Raw genomic sequence first — 21,365 nt, forward strand, 5'->3', positions numbered from 1 at the left:
GCAGGACAGGAGTCCATCTCTTACTCATGACTGCCACCTCTAGGGCCAGTTCCATGCCTGCCACAGGCTCTTGATCAGTGCTAACCAGGATTGTGCACTGCAGAGATACCAGGGGCCTCAGCATCTTTGCTGTGCCTCGGGGTGCTTTCTTTGAAGAGGAATGGAGCCCAAATCTTCCCCCCTGAATTTGCATCTATTTCATCTATCCTACTACATGTCCTCCTTACTAAGCAACATGTGAACTTTAATTTACAGCCTCTTTTAGGCAAAGGAAAACAGAGCTCTAACCTGACTGATAACGGGAAAGAGTTGATTGAGAAAGAAGGAAATTGAACAGAAAGGAATTGTTAAACCTAATGAAAACAAAATGTGCCCAACAGCACAACCCCAGAGCAAGTTTTCCTTGTCAGGCCAGTGCACTTTGTTTCTACTTAACTTGCAGCAAGAATAAACAGATGGGAGTGTCATAAACGAACAGATCACATGTGCAATCAGCTGACATCACAGCTAACAAAATTCTTGTGCAACTTGGCCCGGTACACTTGAGGAGGGAAGAAGCCTACAAGGACCCATTAATCTACAGATAGCAGCAAGGACAGACAGCATGAGCACAGCTGGAAAAGTAAGAAAAACATCTTACTGTTAGAAATATATTCTCCTTAATATGCAAAAAGATGTAGGTTCCTAACTCAGGAATAGCATGCACTGAAATGCAATATGAAACGTATGTTACAGTAGAACATATGCACTGGGCTACAGTGCAACTAGACTACTACTATATCTTTAATGAGAGTACATAGAATCCAGGTCTGGGAACGTCTTCATTTCCTCTTTAACTTTGCAGTAGGGGGAATTTATTCTCAGCCAACTGTGACTACTTTGTAAATAAGAAGTCTAAAAAAGATCTTTTATGTAAAGTCTGTGTTTACATTAAGATAACAATAGCCTGCTAGTCTTTGTAATCACATATTTTTATATGAAAACAGAAATGCTTTATAACAGGATTTGACTCCGGGAACTTAGTAGAACTGTCCCTGTAACCTTTAGATAAATTTCTAACAAGAGGTGGATTGATTTTAAAGCATTATGATTGTACACAGCAAGATTACATTACTTTTAAAATTGGGATTTCACAAAATTGCTAGAAATTCTATACAATAGTCTCTTCCCTCTTTAAAAAAATCATTCAGTTTTTTAAAATTTATTTATTTTTTATTATTATTTTTTATTTTACATGTCGGTCCCAGGTCCCTCTCCTTCCCTCTCTCCCTCCCTCACTTCCTCCCTCTTACCTTCTCTCCCCCCTCACATACAACCTGACCACCCTCCCCTCCCATCCCCCAACCCCAATTCCACATGTAGGGCAATGCCATCCATGTGGTCATGTAAATCTGTCAAGTCATTTGAAGTAGGCACTAGGGCTTCTCTCATGTCTCTAGGTTAAGGCAGTATCCCTTCATGGGGGATGTGTTCGCAAAGTCCTTTTGTGCACCAGGGATACATCCTGGTTCCACTGTCTGAGGTCCCTTAGACTGCTCAGTCCTTCTAGCTGAGACCCATGTTCAGGGGTGTCTGAGTCAGTCACATGCTGGTTAACCAGCTCTCAGTTTGTGGGCCCGTTAGCTCCTCCTTGTTCAGGTCAGCAGTCTCTTTGTGTTTCTGCAACCTGGTCTTGTCCTCTCTCTCTGCATCTGGATTCTAGTTCAACTCAATGTTTAGTTATGGGTGTTTGCTTCTGTTTCTAACAGGTACTAGATGAGGGCTCCATAATGGTGGATAAGTTAGTTGTTGACTCTCACTATCCGGGTAGGGCACTTATGGTAGCCTTTCCACAGTTGCTCAGATTGTTAGTTGGAGTCGGTCAGTCTTAAAGTTCCCTAGCCCTTTCTTTAGGTTCAGTTTTCTCTTCAAACCAATAATGGCTCCCTCTTTTATGTTTGTGTTCCCTCTCTCTCTCTCTCCCTCCCTCTGTCTCTCTCTCTCTCCTGTCTTCTCTTCCTACCCTGGCTCAATATCCAATGCTAAAAAAAACTGAATCATGTGTCATCACTAAGAATACACACTTAGCATAGGTGTGACATTTTCCACAAAGTCACAGTTCCTCGTTCAATCTGTGTGTGGCACCCAGGACATACAAGAGGTATTGATAATAATGAACTGATTAGTTCTATCTAATTGCTTAATTATAAAACCTATGACTCTGTTGGCACAGATGTCATTAAGAGTGGGTAAACTTCCAAAAGCTCACAGTGAGAACTGGGTGTTCTGTGCAGAGGCTTCTGCATATACAGTGTGATGCCATTCATATTGAAAGGATGGGTTGAGAGTCACAGAAGGGCCACTTGTCAGTATTTTTATTCTGATTCATATCATGGTTATGAATAAGATTGCTTATTACATCTCAAAGAAAAGTAGTTAGAAAAAAATGACTGAAAAAGTTAAGTGGGGAAACCCCAATTATTTCAACCAATCAAGAAATGAGGATCAGGGAATCCCAGGTTCTCAGGTAAAAGGTCAATAACAGCACTGTGGTGATTACAGGTTTGTATTTATATTTCCTAGAAGAATAAAATAATAATGTAGTTATTTGGGATTTCCCACCTGGTTCTGCAGCGGCCTTGCCCCAAATAAACAGGTAGACACTATATTAACTATCAAACTGTTGGCCAGTGGCTAGCTCTGTATTAATTATTAACCCATTTCTATTAATCTAAGTATTTCCAACTGGTCTTATTTTGCCAAAGAATGCCTGATGCATCCTTTCCTTCCAGTGGCTATATGCCCATTTTTTCTGGCCCACCTTTCCCAGAATTCTCCTCTTCACTTAGTCCTGCCTATCTCCCTGCATGTATTGGCCACAGTGTTTTATTCATCAACAAATAAGAGAAAATTATGCACAAAAGAACAAACCACATCTCATAGCCAGGTATGGTAGAACATCTCTGAAATCCCAGCACTAGGAAGGCCAAGACAGAAAGGTTCATAGTCAAAGCCAGCCTGGGATGCTTATTAGACTATTGTCCCAGAAATCCAAAGCCTGGGTGCTAACTCTGTGACAGAGTTCATGCCTGAATGCACAAAGTTCTGGGTTTTATCCCCAGCATCAAAAGTATATTAATAATTATCATTTTAGAATTAAACATACACCCAATGATTTTGGTCAAACAACCTCTTGCAGAATACCAGAGACAATCAAGCAAAAAAAAAAAAAAAAAAAAAAAAAAAAAGTATAAAAAAAAGTATAAGCAGAGCCTGAAGGAGCTTACACCAATTCTCCCAGGTACATTACATTTAGTTGAATTTTCCTGACCTTGGGCTACAGTGTCACCAGTTTTTAATGTTTTTTTTTAATTGTAAATGAGAAATGTGTGTTTGCATGTAACAATGGGTGGCAGACCCTGAGACATCTCATGGGGCAGTGATCTCCTTGGAGGTGATGTAACCTTTATCTCCCAGGTAATCAAGTGCAAAGCAGCTGTGCTATGGGAAATTCACAAGCCCTTCTCCATAGAGGACATAGAAGTTGCACCTCCCAAGGCCCATGAAGTTCGCATTAAGGTAACCCCCACTTTCACCATCTAGAAAGTTAGGTTTGAAAAACTCAGATAACTCCAGAGACCCATCCAAAACTCCATTAATAGCCCCTTTGAAGAGGCTTGTCCTGACAATGAATAAAGCTGTTACTAAGGCAAGCTATTGATAACTGCTAAAAGTTTGAAGTGACTAAAATATGTTTAACATAATCCCTGAAAAACAATTTAAATATTCTGTGTTTCTAAAGTGCTAAGCATCTTGATTCCAAAATGTAATTAGTATTAGGTAATTTCTAGGTGCTCTTTTCCGATTTCTATTTCCATAACAAGCATGTACTTTTGTATACTGTATAAAATACATATCTCAGGGTCAATGACGCTTAAGCTGTTTATTGCGAAAAGATAGATGTAAACACGAAAACGTTGGACCTATGTGGAATATTTGAATTTGGAATCAATGGGGAATGATTGGAAGCACAGGTTCAGAACAGTGTGTTAAACCCCACAGTGGCGAACTTAGCTAAGTGAACTGCATGTCTAATTTGTAGATGGTGGCCACCGGGGTCTGCCGATCAGACGATCATGTGATTAGTGGAAACTTTGTCACACCTCTTCCTGCAGTTTTAGGCCACGGGGAGCCGGTATTGTGGAGAGCGTCGGAGAAGGGGTGACTTCTGTGAAACCAGGTACAGAATCCTTTATCGTTGGGGCTTGGGTTTTGTTTCTGGTGCCAAGAGCATCATTCCCAGAAGAGGAAGTAGAGGCTGTTGGAGACATAATTATTTATCAGATAATAAACAAGAGCAAAAGTCGCCTTTTATTTCTTAGGGAAAATATTTAAGTCATTGTTAAAAACTGAGATTTCTGTAGTAAGTTATCACTTCTTTGTCATATTTTATTATGCTTCCTCTGAAGATAACTAGGATTATTATTTTAAGTATTCCTTTAATACTAAGAGAAGCACAATCACTTTGAAGAGCTAAACCCTGGGCGATGGAGAAATGACTCTGTGATTAAAGTCACATCCTGTTCTTCTAGAGCACCCAGTTGGACAATTCAGAATGACCTGTAACTCCTGCCCTAGGGGACCCAATGTCCCCTGCTGGCTTCCAAGGGCACCCACACACAAGTGGCATGCACACATTGGTAATCCCACATAAACATAAATAAAAATAAATCTTTTTTCAAAAGGAGAAAAAATAGTAATCAAAATACTTATTTCAATTTTATCATATGATCAAGATTAATTTGTTTTAAGTTTATTATACAATATGTCCTATGTTGTGTTTGGTTTTATTTTAGTTTTATTGTAACTGTTATATAAAATGTCAGACCTCTCCAACATCCTATGCTAACATAGTAAGTTGCCACTAAGGCATATATTTAAACTTAGCAGTGAGAATATACAAGATTTGATTAGACTAATATGTGAAAGTCCCCAAGAGAAACTGAGGCACACAACAAGGTTAACTGCTATTGATGGACATCTCCTCTTTCTCTTTGGAGATCTTCAGGCACATATAAACCTGGATGAATAGCAAGGCTGGGAGGTAACGACCCATGAGTTATAGTGCGGTCGGGTCCTATCACTAGGTGACTTTTCAAAGACACGCGTCTCTACGTGTGGGTCTCATGTGCTTGCTTCATTATTTCCTGGACAGACACTGAAGTCATTTTGTTGTTTCCCTGCAGGTGATAAAGTCATCCCACTCTTCTCTCCCCAGTGCGGGAAATGCAGGGTTTGCAAGCACCCGGAAAGCAACTTGTGTGCAAAAAGCGAGTAGGTTTCTAATGTCCTCTTGCACCATTAGGCTGCCCACTGCTTTCATCCTGTCTCATGTCTTTTTTTTTCCTGTGTTTCTCTGGCCAGTTTGGTACAGCTAAGGGGGACCATGCTGGACGGCACCACCAGGTTCACCTGCAGAGGAAAGCCAATCCACAACTTCGTTAGTACCAGCACGTTCTCGCAGTACACTGTGGTAGATGAGATAGCAGTAGCTAAAATCGACGGAGCTTCACCACTCGAGAAAGTCTGCCTCATCGGCTGTGGGTTCTCAACCGGCTATGGCTCTGCTGTCAAAGTCGCCAAGGTAAGATGAACTGTAGCCTATGAATAAGCCCATGCATACTGGAGGACCAGAAGGGCAGCAATTGCTCAAGGAATCGAGCGTGTTTTTGTAGAAGAGAAATAAGCCTCTCCAACTTATTGCTGTTATATAAGGATCAGGATAAACAAATAGGCCGAATAGATGTTTATTCAGGGAGAAATAACATACAACCTAGACAGATGAACACCAGCAAGTTCCACCAGATGTTCTCCTGTCCAAGTCCCACCAGCAAGACAGCATTCCCCGGGTCCTCCTCAGAACTCCTTCCACAGGTCACTTCCGCCCATGGATCCACCCCCAATGGGTGAGGTCAGTGCCACAGAAGGACTATCTCACTATAATTCCCCTTTTAGTCTAAAGAAAAGATTTAGGCTTAATACAAAACTATATACAAAACAATGAGTAACAAGTGTGCTCTAAGAAAAGGAAAATCGAGAACAAAATGACCTACATATCTAGTCCTAGGGTGAAGGCATAACAGAGTTTACAATAGAGTTGTCCTAAGCTGGAAAACGTAAGTCTAGTACCTAATATATCTAACTAGGAAGAGAGAATAATAGTTGTGATATTTTAATCTTCAAGCTCATCAAGACCTGAGAAGGAAAATAACGATACTAGAGTAGACAGGAAGTGAGGATGGACAACTTCCAAAAGGTGCAGCAAGGACAGAAACAGCAAGCCACCTGGACAGTCACCCTAGGTCTCACAGCAACGTTGGTATACCCAGTTTTGGCTAAGGCCAAGAGAACTTGACAGACCACAACAACATCAGGGAGGTAGAATGGCTGTCTTACCCTGACTTGGCAAGGTCCAGCAGTCTTTTATATTTGTCTCCTGCAAGCACATAGGACTGTATGTCCAAATCAGTGGTCAAGGTGGGGGCAATTATTTGCCCAACAGGCCATTAGCTGAGGCGAGAATGAACTCCAGCAGGAGCAACAACAATGTCCAACATATTTTTGGGAAAGTGCATGGTGCTGTCAGGAGCAACAGTGTCTCATGTCAATGGAGTACTAATATAAAAACATTTAAATGCCATGTTCTGCATGTCTATGAAGTGATTGAAGATTAAGCATCTATATCTGACTAATCTCATAGGTACAGGAAACATGAGTGAAGATAATCTGTAATATTCATGAACTTAGCTAAAAAAAACTGTTTAAAACTTCCCTGAGTAAAGCAGGAACAAATACTTAATATAACTATATACATATACATACATATAAATCCCTAAAATAGAGGTAGAGTAGAAATGTCAATCCAAGAGGTAGAACTATAAAGGGCAGCATGATAAATACCCCAAATTGTATCAATATATAAAATGTCTTGATACAAGAAAAGTATACATACACAAAATATGGTAAAAATAATGTGCAATAAACATCATAAGTGGAATGATTTCACACAATATAACAAAATATAAACTTAATTTTACATAGCTTACCAAATATAAGAATATATAACAATGTAAGCTGTAAAATACTATCTCATTCTTACTCAAAATCACAAGAAAAATAGGCTAATCTACCTATATCCCATCTAAACCATACCTTTCCCAACCATTCCCTATTCCTGTCTAAAAGATAAACCTGAGTGTAAGCATCACCTTCCATACCCAACCCTAAATAACTAAAACCAAGCCAAAGAAGATGACTATTATCCCAAAATTCCAAGGGTAGGGAAAGGGGGCGTCGTTATCTTAAGGTTACTTCCTGTTGAAATGGGATGATGATTGCTCCAATGGATCCTGTAGGAAGAAAATTTTTAGCAACCAAATTTCTCAACAGAACTGGCTGTGACATATGTAGCTAGTCACTGTGTGGCAGAAAATGCTTGACTGTAGTTCTATTTGCAACTCTGGCCAGCATGTAATAAGAAGGTGCATCATTACAGCTACCTAGTCATAAGTTGTCTCGAGCAAAACAGTCTCAAACTGGTTTTAGGGTGAAGTTATAGTTCAGATGCATCAGGTTGAGTCAAGTGGAAACAATGATGTGTAGCCCCATCTTCTTTCTGGAGAGTTCAAAAACTGCTGTTAGGAATTGTTATTATTCCTTGTGGAAAATTTACACATCAATATTAAAGTAAAATTTTCAAGTTTTAAGGTATGCATTAGGGAAAGACAAAACTAAGCATTAAAATGTGTGTGAGAAAATTAGTATTTCAGAGAGAAAATTGCGTATAAGAAATGAGTCCCCAATTTTGTTTTCTTGTGCCTTACACCAATTGGCTTCTTGATTTAAGGCAGAAACCATGAATTTAATCTTAACAACATGCTTGCATTTAGAGAAGGAAAGCCAAATCCATCTCCAGAGCCAGCATTGGTTTACATGAATTGGGACTTCAGGAATACTAGATAGTAGAGAGAAATAGATTTCTGTATAGAAATAGTTTACTACGATTAAATATTTTTACTATATATCAGATTCTGCTTCATTAAGTGATTGTTTCTGAAGAGCTGTCTTCTCTTCTGTAGGTACCTACAATTTCAGTGTCTTTTGGCTGTTTGATGATAGGTTTTCTCTGTTTTTCTGTAAGAACAAGAACAGAAAAATTCCCCTACGTTTGAGAGGTCTCAGCACACCTCATGGGACCTAATTTGTTGGATGTCTTGTCATTTCTCTTCATTAAGATGTTTCTCTTATTCAACTCGGATCTTGATTAACTTAGATGGTATCCATAGTTTTTCTTCTCCTGTAGGTACAAATGCAAAACCCTACCCCAACGGAACACATACCCTGCTTTCCATTCTGAGGTCAATACATCCTTGAACTACACTGGCTGATTTAGTTCAGAAGTTTTTTCTATTGTCCAGTGTCTTTCTGCAGCTGTTTTTCCTTTTTCATCAGCATTAAGAAAGTTTAATGTTAATAAAGCATTATGTAATCTGTGTTTGGGTGTCTTGGTTTCCTCCTGCCTGTTTATGGAGCATTTCTTTTAAAGTATGATTGGATCTCTCAACCACTGCTTGTCCTGTAGGATTGTGTGGTATACCAGTTATGTGCTTTATGTTATAATACTCAAAAAACTGTTTCAATTTGCTGGAGACATATGCTGGAGCATTGTCAGTTTTTATTTGTGCAGGTATGCCCATAATGGCCATTACCTCTAACAGGTGTGTGATAACAGAATCAGCCTTTTCAGAGCTCAGAGCAGTAGCCCATTGAAACCCTGAAAATATATCTATAGTGTGATGTACATATTTTAATTTTCCAAATTCTGCAAAATGAAACACATCCATTTGCCATAATTCATTCCTATTTATACCTTTAGGGTTACTGCCTGGTGGTAAAGGAGTTTGGTTATAGAATGAGCAAGTAGGACATTTCCTTACTATTTCCTTGGCTTGTTCCCAAGTGATAGAAAAATCATTTTTTAAACGTTTGCTGTTCACGTGGTGTTTCTTATGAAACTCTGAGGCTTCTAGCACACTTCCTATCAATAAACGATCAATTTCATCATTGCCTTGTGCTAGAGGACCTCGCAGACCCGTATGGGATCTGATGTGTGTTATATATATATAGGATGAGTCCTCTTTCTGATCGTATCTTGTAACTGTATAAACAATGAAGTTAATTCTGTATTTTCAGGAATAAATTCTGCAGTCTCAATGTGTAAAACGACTCTCTCTGTGTATTGAGAGTCAGTAACTATATTGAGGGGATCTGTAAAATCCATAAGTACCATGAGAATGGCATACAATTCTGCCTTTTGTACAGAATTGTAAGGGCTTTGAACCACTTTGCTAATTTTTCCTGATTTATATCCTGCCTTACCTGATTCATTTGCATCAGTGTAGAATGTATGAACTCCAGAAATAGGTATTTTTCTTACAATGCGTGGAAGGATCCAAATCGTTTTCTTTATGAATTTGATTCTCTCAGTTTTGGGATAGTTGTTGCTAATTGTTGCAAAAAGTTACTGCAAGCTCTCTGCCAATATTCATTACTTTTCCATAAGGAGGAAATTTCATTAGTTAAAGGTACTATAATTTCTGCTGGGTCCCTTCCTGTTATCAGACGAAGTCTTAATTTACCTTTTATAATCAAGTCAGAGATCTTTTCTATATATGTTTTTAGTTTTTTATTCTGTTTATGTGGTAGGAATATCCATTCTAATATGATATCTTCTCTCTGCATCAAAATCCCTGAAGGATATTCTCTAGATGGTAATATAACCAGAATACAGTCTAGGTTTGGATCCACACAGTCCACATGTGCTTCTAGTATCCCTCTTTTCTAATTCTAATTCCTTCTCAGCTTCAGCTGATAGTATTCATGTACTATTCAAGTCCTTATCTCCTTTTAGGGCCATTTTCAAGTTTTTCAAATCATGACCGTCTATCTCTCCTTGTAATTTTTGAAGATCATTAAGAGTCTGGTAGCAATCTCTTCTGATCTGTACTTTTTGTGGTCTAATTTTCTGTAGACCTATTTTATATCCTAAGTAGTTGATAGACTCTCCTTTTTGTATTTTTTCAGGTGCAATTTGTAATCCCCAGCGAGGTAAAACTTCCTTTACTTTCTCAAATATTTTTTCTAATATTTCTCCTTTAGAGTCAGCTAACAATATATCATCCATGTAATGATAGATTATGGATTGTGGAAACTGTTTATGAATTATTTCTAGTGGTTTTTGTATGAAATATTGGCACAGGGTGGGGATATTTAGCATTCCCTGTGGCAAAACCTTCCATTGATATCTCTTCACCGGTTGAGAATTATTGTAATTAGGTACTGTGAAGGCAAATTTCTCTTTATCTTGTTAATGTGAAGGTATAGTGAAGAAGCAATCCTATAAATCAATAACTATAACAGGCCATTCTTTGGTTATCAAAGAAGGCAAGGGCATTCCAGGCTGTAGAGAGCCCATTGGCTGGATAACTTTATTGACAGCTCTCTGGTCTGTAAGCATTCTCCATTTACCAGATTTCTTTTTGATCACAAATACAGGAGAATTCCAAGGGCTGGTTGATTCCTCAATATGTCCAGCATTTAGCTGTTCCTGAACCAGGCTTTCTAAAGCTTCTAACTTCTCAGAGTTTATAGGCCATTGTCCTACCCAGACAGTTTCCTCTGTTAGCTATTTTAAAGGCAGGGCTTTTGGTTCCTCTGTTCAGCACTTGTATTCTGTTTTTGAACAGCCTGGATATTTGGTATCTGTCTTGTATAGTACTTTATAATATTTTTTCCACAATCATGAGGTTGTTTATGTTTCCTATCTAATACTGGAGGAATGGTAATCTGTGTATTCCATTGTTGTAATAGATCACGACCCCATAAATTTATCACTACATCAGCCACATATGATCTCAAACTTCCTCTCTGTCCTTCTGGTCCTAAACATTCAATCCATTTCTTGCTTTGTTTTACCTGAGACAGGGTTCCAATCCCTAAGAATTGAACATTTACCTCATGCAGGGGCCATCTTCAAGGCCAAGATTTATTAGATATGATAGTTACATCTGCACCTGTGTCCAGTAAACTGTCAAACAGTCTATTGTTCATCTTAACTATCATTCTAGGCCTATGACAATTTATAGTGGTTTGCCAAAATATACGTTTTTTATTTCCTTCTGTCATGTTTGATTCAACTTCTGTCACTAGTTTGTCATCCAGAGTGGTATGAGTTTTCATAATAGGCACAGAATTTTCTAATTGTCCTGTGGGAGATTGTCTTCCACTGTGACTGGGAATGTTCGGGACACCTGTGACGTGGGGACCTTCAAGAGGCCCCCCAAGGAGTTTCCCGATGGTAAAGGATTTCCTTGCTTGTCTCTGGTCAATCTACACTCATTTGTCCAGTGTCTGCCTTTGCCACACCTTCTATATAACCCAGGAGGCTGAGGCCTTCTGTTTGATTCATTCCTGGGAGTGTTATTTCTAGGGAAGCTTTGCCTACAATTTCTTTTTAGATGTCCTATCTTACCACAGTTATAACAACTGACATGTTGATATCTCTTCAAACCTTTGGAGATGGCTTTTCCCTACCCAAGCTTCTAAGTCACCATAGTAAGGAGCTGTTATCTTGATGTCTTCTTTGACCTTTAGATATGGCTTCTCCTACCCATGCTTCAGTCTTATTGTCATTATACTCAATGTTGCCTGTATATAGGACCCATTTATCCAAGGGTGCTGACCGCAATTTTAAAGGCCACAGCACCTGTTTGCATTGAGGATTCACATTCTCATAAGCTAAAGATTCTATGAGTATTCGCCTAGAATCTATGTCTGCTACCTCTAATTGTACTGCCCTAGAAAATCTTTCTAGAAAGACACTAAAGCGTTCTCTAGGTCATTGCCTTATCTTGGTATAGGGTTCTATCCTCTCTCCTAATTCATGAACCTTATCCCAAGCATTCAGAGCTGCTGTACTGCATAGAGACAAGATATGTTCATCATAGGCAGCTTGGGTTTCTGGGTCAGCATAGAGACCCTCACCAAGAATTTTATCTTGGGGAGCTTTATAACCTTTCTTTAAGCTCTGAAGTTCAAGAGCTTTTGCTTCCTCTCTCCGTAAAACCCTCCATTCTAATTGAGAGGAGTTTTCAACGACAGCTGATATTAATTGATCCCAATCCTTAGGGGTTACCTTGTTAATCCTTGCCCATGATTCTACTAATTGCTTCACATATGGTGAGTGCATGCCATAAGAGACTACGGCTTCCTTTATACCTTTTAAATCTTTCATACTTATTGGTTCCCACTGATATGCAATGACACCTTTTGGGTGTTTTTTCGTTGCTGGTTTTTCATTAATAGATACAGGGAAAGCTCCCCTGACCCTAAATGGTGTTGAAAATTTTAAGTCTTTTTCATGCCCTGTTAACCTGTAGTTCTTCTTCTGATGTATCAGACTGAAGGTCTTCTAAAGCCTGAAATCTATTCACCATTGTTTCTTTGAGTGTCAAACTTCTTGAATCAAATAACTTTCTAGAGCCTTCATTGCATCAGTCAGTTTCTTAATTTCTCCAGCTACAAATGATTCCATGCTTGTAATCTTCTCATCCTTAGAAATTATCTGAATGGCATGTAAACTGCCTTCTCGAAACAATGTTCTATCTGCTAGCTTGCCATCATCCTCAGACATGGAAGAGATTCTATCATCTAGTCTTTCTATCTGATGTTCCAGTTTTTAAACTTATTAGTAGCTTCCTCCAACCAGGAATGAGCTGTTTCTGCTAGCGTGTTAATGCATTGCATTGTTTCTCTTCTGGTTATTGAGGTATCTGACATGAAACAAATTCTGTTTTTTACTTGGTCATTTTCATGTTCCACGGTTTGTATTCTACCTGTCAACTCTCCAATGCCATCTTCAATATTCTGAACCTTTCTTTCTATACTTTCTATGCTTTGAATTCTATCATTTTCAATGTTTTGAATCCTTGTTACTAAGTCTCCTATGGTTTGTACAAGTTCCTTATTGTTTGCTGTAATCTCAAACCATTTCTTTAAGAATATCATGTTAATGATAAAGCCCATTGCTATTACAAAATAAAAGTACTTATTGGTCCAGTCATAAGTTTCTTCTGTTAAAATCCCTTCTATATATGAAGTAAAATAATTCCTAAAGTCCTGCATTGTAAAATTATTTGCTATAGTTATGGAACAATTGATCTCAGATATTATATCAGCTTAAATTGCAAAGGATGTTACAATTACCTTAGGTGTAATTCTGCTGTCCTGGAACTTTGATGCTTTTAGTTGTAGATCTCAGCTTGTGGTAGTTACACCTGGAGATGTACCACCAAATAGTGTCTAGCCGCTGAGGCCCATCTGATCCCGGTTGTGCCCGGAAGTGTACCACCAAATGGCATCCTGCCAAAGAGGACCCGTTTGATCCCGGTTCTGCAAATTATGGCAAGCGAAATTTTGTTAGACAAACGAGTAAAAGGAGTCTTGTCAAATAGCCGGGACTGCAGGGCTAACTGCGGGAAAATGTACAAGCAGGGAGGGTGCCAAGCGCCTCTGGGCGAATGCAAAGTGCAGTGCAGAAATGGGCAAAAAATGAGAAGCAGTGAGTGCCTTCTCAGGCCTGCTTTGGCGGCAAAGATCTCCTTTACCGTAAGGAAGCGGCAAATGTGCCAAAGTTGTGGTGAGTCCACCTGGTTAGTCAAGGGACCCTGCCTGTTGGGGATGGTGGGGGAGGGGAGAGGTGTCTGTCGCCTGGGTGAAACACAGGTCCCCTAAAAATCCTAATCCCACTTCTGACACCAGATATTGCTGTTAAATAAGGATCAGGATAAACAAATAGGCTGGGTAGATGCTTATTCAGGGAGAAATAACTTACAACCTAGACAGATGAACACCAGGAAATTCCACCGGATGCTCTCCTGTCCTATTCATGCCAGCAAGAGAGCTTTCCCCGGCTCTTCCTCTGACCTCCTTCCACAGGTCACTTCCGCCCATGGCTCAACCCCCCCAATGGGCGTGATCAGTGCCACAGAAGGACCATCTCACTACACCAACTCCAGTGAGAATTCACTTCACACACTCAAGAAACGCTCTGTAATAGTATGCACCCAGTCTCCATAGTTCAAAGAGAAGCTGTTCTCTCATAGAAATTATGTGAGACATAGATCTTGAGCAGTAACATTTTACATATGCTGTAGTCTGCAATGCTCTGTTATGTCTCAGTCCCAAGATACACTTTGAGCAACTAAAGGTGTTTTTTTTTAAAGAGTCAGAAACTGTCAAGCTTGGTCATCTGGGACATATGGTAGGTTGATAAAGTGGTGATGCCATCATTGTTATCTCTAAAGAGAGCCCAAGTGGGAAGAACTGTGTGGCAAACGAGACTTTTATTTTTATTTTTTGAAACAATCTTATTTTACAGATCACTCCCAGTTCGCACTCCCTAGAATCTTCCCAAGCCCCCCACTGACCCCCACCATCCCACACCTCATCCACTCCCCATGGAGGGTCAGGCCTTCCATGGGGATCATCCAAGTCTGTCACATCATTTCGGGGAAGGCCTAGGCACTCCTCCATGTATCTGTGCTGAGAGAGTATCTCTACATAGGGAATGGGCTCCCAATGTACATTCTTGCAATAAGGATAAATACTGTTCCACAATCAGAGGCCCCATAGATTGACCAGGCCTCCTAATTGGCACCCACACTCAGGGGACTTGGTTTGGTCCAATGCTGGATTTTAAAAATATAGACCAACATTGTTACCTAAAGCCAGTCTGCCTGAATGGTGATACTTTCCTGAAAAGAAACCCAGGCTTAGTGATGAACCAGGACTTAGTGGCACTGTGACCTGTGCAGCCTCTCTGAACTGCCTGATGTCCCTTCAAAAAAACCGGGAGAGGACACCTGGGGAGGCAAAGAACACCTGGATGAGGCACCATCTTTGTTGACAGCCAGCTGTGGCCAGGGGTGTCTCCTTTGGCAGGAGGATTTGAACAAACCTTAACAGAAACATTTCCCCAGAAAACCTAGACTTTAATTGTGCTAGAAGTACACCTTTCCCTATAGTTTCTGACACAGCTGCTTAGTGGACTATCTATGGTAGTGTTAAAGACATTAATCCTTTAGCTAAACTCTACTTTGTGTGACGTATTATTTCCTAAGCAAGTTGTTAGCAGAGCCTTTAAAACATTGGTCTATTACTCTAGGATTCTCCTATGTCATTTTCACAGGTATATGGTATTGATTAAATTATTAATAGAAAATAAGCCCAAGAGGAATTTGAACACATAATGAAAATTGTGGTGATAGTGATTTAAGAGAAGGTAAATGTTTCATGTTCAATAACTACATTCTATATTTATTTTCTATGTCACCACCATATTTTAGATCTGGGAACACATACAGTCACTCATTCTATAGTTGGAAAGACACTACACTCTGTTGTAGCAGTCATGATGGATTCTGTTAGGTACTGATGCAGTCAGAGCAATTAGTTTGCTCTCTCCCAGCCTCACTCCATAGACCTGGACCAGGGCCACCACTGAGTGGGTCCTAGAAGACACAAGAGAGTTTAGCAAAGCATTTCTTACATTCAATACCTCATCCCTGTTCTTCTTCCCTGCTGACAAAACTACACAGATATGCACACATACAAGTACACAAGCACATACTCACTAGAGGCAATAATTTTAGGCGATAATTTTTAAAAATAGTTTTCTTCCCAGTGGTTGCAACATCTAGCATTGGCTTTGATTTTATGAAAGTAAATCCACTAAGATGAAGCTATTTACCTAAATTTTTGTTGCTTGCTGTTAGTAAGGAGAGATTAGAACTTCTCTCAAATTGTGTGCTGAGTCTGAAACTAGAGTATGTTATGTCTATTGCTTCCATCACAATTAAAAGCCTTGCTTTTTTCTTAGCAAGGTAGAATGTAGTTATGTGCCCCACAGCATTTAAGAACATTTGATGGATGAATATTGAAATAGACACTACTAAGGGAAAATTTGTTTCAGTACTTTTCATTTGCTTCTTTAAAAATTTGTCCTTGAAGTCCCCCAGAGATTATGTTGGCTCATGCTGGATTTCCTCTAATTTTCATAAATACATTCCTGATACTTTAAGTCAGGAATGACTTCTCAATGCTGCCTAGCCTTCTTCTGCTCTAATTACCCTGCTTGTGACAACTGACAGTTAGTGACCCAAGGAGTTCATGATGGATGGATAGTTGGATTGATTACACTGTAGCCTCTTGGAGTAACCTTGATCATTTGTTTCATTTATACAATTTGCTTTTGTGTATGTATAAGATGTTATTGAGTGGCTCTTAGAGATTAAAGCCATTTCTGTGTTGGATTCAAAGATCATTCACTACAGCTGATCTTAACTGGGGTTCCCCATTAGAATAGAAATGGGGTTTCTCCTGCAGAGAATTGAATTAACTGGTAGAGGCTGTTACTGGATCATGAAGGGGAGGGGAAACCTCTCCAGATATGGCTAATATTGAGCAAATTTTGAGAAGCAATGATGGACCACTTCGGGCAACTGTCACCAGAAGAGGTTTCACCAGCAGATGGAATGAAGTCTGGGTAGCCATGAGAAAGGACAAAGGAGGTACCTATTCACCCTGGAGCACTTTCTACAAATCACTGTTTCATCCATCTTTGTATTTTCTGAAAACACAGGTGACCCCAGGATCCAGCTGTGCTGTGTTTGGCCTTGGAGGTGTCGGTCTGTCTGTCATCATTGGCTGTAAAACAGCTGGAGCAGCCAGGATCATTGCTGTGGACATCAACAAAGACAAGTTTGCAAAGGCCAAAGAATTGGGTGCAACTGAGTGCATCAACCCTCTAGATTACAACAAACCCATTGAGGAGGTGCTCCAGGAAATGACCGATGGAGGGGTGGACTTTTCCTTTGAAGTAATCGGTCGGCTTGACACCATGGTAGGTACTGTGGCATACCTTGAGATCTGTCCTTCTGCCATCTATAATATTCTCTGGACAGCAAAATAGAAATCTGCTGCAGAAAGCTATTTTTGAATGGCAAAGGCTCATGTTCTGTTTGCTACTCAAATTTCTTATTTCTGATTTGATAAACTCTTTTTGTTAGTACTACAAACTTTTGTCAAGTAATTCTCCTCCTGTAACAGAGAAACGTTTTCAATGGAGCCTTTTCAATCAAAATCAATTCATCAAGCAAACTCAAACACAATTTCTGGTCTTAAGTTGACAAATATTATTTCCTTCAACATTCTTAATATTATTTAATATTTGAAATTAAATATTTAAACAAGCATTTTCAAGTTTCATTGCATGGACAAAAGGAATAATGAATTATTTGGGCCAATTATTGTAATATTAGCATAACATGTAGAGGAGTGACTTCTTCAATAGAACACCATGTTTCAACACAGAGACCGCACAGTGCTGAGCACCTGCAGGAAATTCACATATACATGTTGGAGTACATACCTTCTATTATGAATTCCCAGATTCTGCCATACCTCTTAATTGAAGAGATATACATTTTGTAATTAAGTTTGTGATCTACATGGCATAGTACATATACCATATTTACCATGGATCCACCTGAAATGTGGTAACCACTAAGTTAAGGTGGGCTGGGGATAATGATAAGAAATACTATTGCTAAACTTACTGTGCTTGTATTTTTGAGATACATGTGGTACTACTTTCAAATATTTTAAATGCCATCCATTGCTAAAGAATACTGTTCCAGTTACATGTCACCCAAAAAGAGACCTCTAGAATTCTAGAGCTATGACCTATAGACCTAACAAATCACCATTACTGAGGTTATCCAAAAAACCCTAGCAGAGTTGGTGACAGAGAATGTCTGTGGTACCCTGAGAGTGACCCTTTTATCAATCTTGAATTGAGAGAAGATGGGACAAATGATAGATCCATGAAAGGATAGCATCTCCTCTTTGGACAGAGAGTCCTTCCAAGCTAAGGGTTCTGGCTTTTCCCAGGGCCATAACTCTTCTATGATTCACTCTGTTTTCCCTATTTACTCATCTTAAACTGGGGATGTCAGTTGATTTGAAGATCCAAAGGTCTGATACCCACATGTTCTTGGAACATTTTTTTTTCTAAATGTCAAAAATCAAAAGACCAGTCATCATAAATATTGGAGGATTTAAATAATTTCTTCTATAGATGTTAGAAGGAAAAAATCAAGTGAAATATGAAAATTTCCTGGTTTTCTATAGATAACAGAATAACGTCAAACCAAATGTAAAACCAACTAATGCATGACTGTTTTTGATATGAGCACCAGAATAGGAATTATTAACAAAGGAGTTTTCCAAATGGATGAGAGACAACTTTTGATGCTGTCCTCATTACATCTGTATCATCAAAATTTCTGGTTCTGAGTATTAACTTCAAAAGTGTAATTAATGAACAAATGAAGAGAATTAACTTACTCATAGATTGCCTGAGAGTTACATGATTAAGAAACAATATTCTCCTTGGAAATACAAGACATTCCATGCTCTCAATGAGTATTGTTTCTTCATTAGTGTGTAAGGAAGATGTAATGATAAACTCATTCATTCACTCTTTTATTCACAAAATTATCCTGTACATTTTTTTCAAATGACATGAAATTGTGTATGGTGAGTAGACACCACAAAAGAATCCACTTTAATATTATTTTTCTTCCAGAATTCTTCCCTGTTAAGCTGCCATGCAGCATGTGGTATAAATGTCATTGTGGGGGTACCTCCTAATGCCCAAAACCTCTCGGTGAACCCCATGTTGCTGTTGCTGGGTCGCACCTGGAAAGGAGCAATATTTGGTGGTATGTATTTACAGCTAATGATCAAGTTCTGCTTGTCTTCTGTCAGGGTGGACGTGTGGATGTGTTTGGAGATCAGAGGACATTTGATGTCCTTACTTGGGAGCCATCTGTCTTGTTCTTTGAGAAAGGAGGCCACAGTGGCCTGAGGCTCACAGTCAGGCTATATGTCCTGGCCAGCCAGTCCCAGGAATCTACCAGTTCTTCTCTCCAGATCTGGAATTACAAGCTCCCCAGCACTGAATCAGATGTTAATACTTACTATTTTTTGTTTGTTTTGTTTTTTATTCTGGAGAATAAACTCAGTTCTGTGACAATCCCACCCCCAACTCGACAAAAAAAGAAAAAAAGAAAAGGAAAACAAAACCTCCCAGAGATTGGAAGTTATTGAAGAGAACCTCTTAAAAATTGTGCAAGGGATGATGAAGTGTAGCATTTCACAGTTGGTCTCTTCTGATTGGGTGGAGGTGGGAAAAGACTCAATTTTTTTAAGGGTCTGGCCACTGGGAGTTACCACACCACAGTGAGTATATGGGCAACACAAATTGGATTTGGTATATTTTCCCCCATCTCTGGTGTTGTTAAAAGCATTGGGTAGTAAACCTGGGAGGTGAATGTAATCAGGTGCATTATGTGAAATCCCAGATAATCAATAAAAATATTGTGTCAGAAAACAAAAAAAGAACTTCATTCACTGAGCCGTCATCCTACCTTTGAGTGTCAAAATTTTAACTTACTTTGGTATTTCTTCAATTTTGTAACAGAAAGGTTCATATATTAGAAGGCAACATGGTTTAAAAACATGAAAATCACTGTTCTCTCTACAGCAAGAGCTGAGTCAGGGAAATCCCAAGACAGGCTTCTCTGTCCCCACAAACCAGCCAGGGCTTTTCTGCCTGCATCCTCTTGTGTCTTTGAGAGGCCCCAAAATGCCTCATAGGATGCAGGCAGAGTTTATGCCTGTGCTCATTACCTGAATCTGGACAGCTCCCTTCCTCTGAGTACAAACATCCACAATGTAATTTCCCTTGGAAGAACTAATAAGCGGCCCTCATTGGCCAGAGGCCCTGCGTGTCAGGTGACATCATGAGAATGTTGGTGCAGGGCAGGAGGAGTTGGAGCCTCTGGACTTCTGCACTTTTAGGACCTTTGGTGCCTTGGGAAGTCTCCCTGTCTAACTCCCCTGCCTGCAGTGAGTGCATCTCACAGTGATGCTGCTCTCCTTCCAGGGTATAAGAGTAAAGATGCCGTCCCCAAACTTGTGGCTGACTTTATGGCTAAGAAGTTTCCACTGGAACCATTAATCACCCATGTTTTACCTTTTGAAAAAATAAATGAAGCATTCGATCTGCTTCGTGCAGGAAAGAGGTAAGCTTTAACAATATATTTATAGTTATGGGTAGGGGAAATATTATTATTATTATTATTATTATTATTATCATTATCATTTTTGGTTTTTCAAGACAGGGTTTCTCTGTATTGCCTTGAAGTCTTTCCTGGAACTCGCTCTGTACACCAGGCTGGCCTCAAATTCATAGAGATCTGCCTGCCTCTGCCTCCCAAGTGCTGGGATTAAAAACGTATGCCACCAAAGCCCAGCTAAAAAATATCATTTTAATGACAGGAGAAATGGTTCACAGAAAATAAGTAGAAATGGGGACAAGAACAAATATGGGGTCCCTGGCTTCTGTCACCAGTTCAGGCTCTACACACAGATGTGTGAGTTTGGGCAATTTACAAACCTAAGCCTCAGTTTTCACAGTTCTCAAATGGAGAAAATATGATAGCCTACCTTATAGTGCTGCTGTTCAGAATGAAGTTTAAATGAAACAAAGACTAAAAAGTTTCAACAAACTCTGTGGTAAATAGCAAAAATAAATATTATTGTTCACTGTGGCAGGTCTTACACCAGGCTTGCAGGCTTTATATTATTTAAGAATTCTAACTGTGAAGCAAAATCTAAATGGCAGTCATAGTAAGATGTTCTGCGTGAGTTTAGAGCAAGAGAAGGCATGAAAGATCAGAAGAAGGTGGACTGCCAATTCACCCTCGTCACAGGGACGGGCATGGAATGGTTGGGAACTTGGATGGATTTTTATTGAGACTTGTGACACATGCTTTATTCACTCACATGTGCAAACAACATCTTATGTTTCATATTTCAGTATCCGCACTGTCCTGACATTCTGAGACCATAGTGACGCCTTCCTACTGCTGACACCTCCACTCCACTGAATCACAGCACCAGTCACATCACAGCATTGATTTTGTTCCTCAGAGAAACTAACAATAAAGTACTCATGCAAGCATTCCACGTGAAACTGGATTTTCTATGAAAGTGTTTTCAACCCTAAGCGAGAGTTATCACACCTCAGCTGGGGAACTGGTGGATACCAGTCTTCCTTCTGATTTGAATCACCTACGCCATCTTTCCTACTGAGCACAGTACATCTTGTAACTTCTTGCACACTTTTCTCTCTGGAATCC

At 39.5% G+C, this 21,365-nt stretch overlaps 1 pseudogene; it reads left to right on the plus strand.

Annotated features, from left to right (window-relative positions):
- The first annotated feature begins 563 nt into the window (after nt 1-563).
- On the plus strand, nt 564-21,199 carry LOC127217831 (alcohol dehydrogenase 1-like; annotated as a pseudogene).
- Nucleotides 21,200-21,365: the final 166 nt, after the last annotated feature.

Source organism: Phodopus roborovskii, unplaced genomic scaffold (assembly GCF_943737965.1).
Source record: "Phodopus roborovskii unplaced genomic scaffold, PHOROB, whole genome shotgun sequence".
NCBI classification, from domain to species: domain Eukaryota; kingdom Metazoa; phylum Chordata; class Mammalia; order Rodentia; family Cricetidae; genus Phodopus; species Phodopus roborovskii.